This window comes from Heteronotia binoei, chromosome 7 (genome assembly GCF_032191835.1).
Source record: "Heteronotia binoei isolate CCM8104 ecotype False Entrance Well chromosome 7, APGP_CSIRO_Hbin_v1, whole genome shotgun sequence".
Lineage (NCBI taxonomy): Eukaryota > Metazoa > Chordata > Lepidosauria > Squamata > Gekkonidae > Heteronotia > Heteronotia binoei.
In genome coordinates this window covers 51,027,117-51,028,814 of record NC_083229.1, presented here as the reverse complement: position 1 = coordinate 51,028,814, position 1,698 = coordinate 51,027,117, and positions in this window count along the sequence as shown.

The window sequence follows — 1,698 nt, the reverse complement described above, 5'->3', positions numbered from 1 at the left end:
GCTCCCCCAGATTGGGCCTAGCCGGGGACATCACCTGCAGCCAAAGCTGCTGATGGATCCGATCCCATTGAAGAGACAGATACAGGGCAGCCCTCATCCGAAATTCCTGGTCATATTGCAGCCAGGCTGGACCACTAAAGGCAGTATAGCCTTTATAGATAATATCCAGGTACTGGAACAATGACGCCACTCGCCACGGCTGTGCCCTGGCGATCACCCCGACATAAATACAGAACCCAGGCAGCCAATTTGCCCAAGTCCTGTCCACCTTCCTCTTCTTCAACTTCTCCTTCTCCTTATCATCTAAATCTTCTTTATCCTTTTTTTCTAGCTCACGATACAGGAGGGAAAATACGTCTACATATTCCCCTTTTAAAATCTTCTCCCTGGTGGCCGGTAGCAGATGGTCCCCTAGCGGCAAAGCAACTTCCCCAAAGGGCAAGGCTGCACAAGGCACCATCCCATACGGAGAAGGTGCCCCCATAACAGGACCCACCAAATTCATCTGCCCTGTAGCTGGACACGTCCAAGGCATACCCTGCCCACCTGGCCACGCCCAATTTATCGGTATTCCTGCTCCAGGAGATGCAGGCACCCCTGAAGTACCCTGCCCGGCCGCTGCAGCAGGCCCCCAAGGCCAAGCCTGTCCAGACCCAATTTGCCAATTATCACCAAACCTACCTCCAAATCCAGCAGGCACCAGTGGCAAGCCGCCGCCAGACGTTCCAGCCACCGCCGCCGAACCCGCATCCGGAGCACATGGACCGACATCCCAGCCAGGCACGACTCCACCAGACCTGCCCTCAAGCATAGACAGCCTGGTGAGAATATTAGCCTGCCTCGCCTGTTTGGATTGCTTTCCGCCTACCCCCCCACTTAGAGGAGGGACACCCGCTACCTGCTCCAGCGCCCTTAACCTGTTTAAAATATTAGCGTCCACCACTGCATCACCCTCCTCATCCGAGGAAGATAATGGGGGAGGTGGTCTCTTAGGAGGTACCTTAGATGGCCTAGGCGCAGGCTTCTTACCTTTGGATTTACCTGAGCCCTTACCCCCAGCCATATTGCCACAGAAATATGAACAAGTACCTCAGTAACCCTAAGATGGCCACCATACACCACACCAAAGAGGCAACTTAAAATGGCCACCCAACTGTCACACTTAAGGAGACAAAATGGCTCCCCTACCTAACCACTGAAGATAGGTTCAAAATGGCTACCAATATCTCTGAATGCCTTACGTCCCTCCAATAGAGGGATAAAATGGCCACCTGATCTTCTGCCCAGCAACAAGCCCCAAAATGGCCACCAATGCGATAAAATGGCCACCTGATCTTTTGCCCAGCAACAAGCCCCAAAATGGCCACCAATGCTAATGATGCCTATCCAGGCACAAAGCAGGGGCTTAAAATGGCCTCCACAAGTTATTCTCCCCAGAGACAGCAGTAAAAAGAACAAGCATTGCCCCCCCCCTTTTTTTCCTTTTCCCCCCACTACTGACAACAGCTCTTCAGGTCTCAGGCTGAGATCTATCACACTTACTTGCCTAGACCCCTCTTAAGCCGTAAATGCCGGGGATTGGACTTGGGACGCTCTGTCTACCAAGCAGATGCTTTACCACTAAGCCCTGACCTTCCCAAGGGTCTTCTCCCTAAAAAAAGGGGGGGGGGGAAGGGCAGATGGCCCCACGCTTCTGCA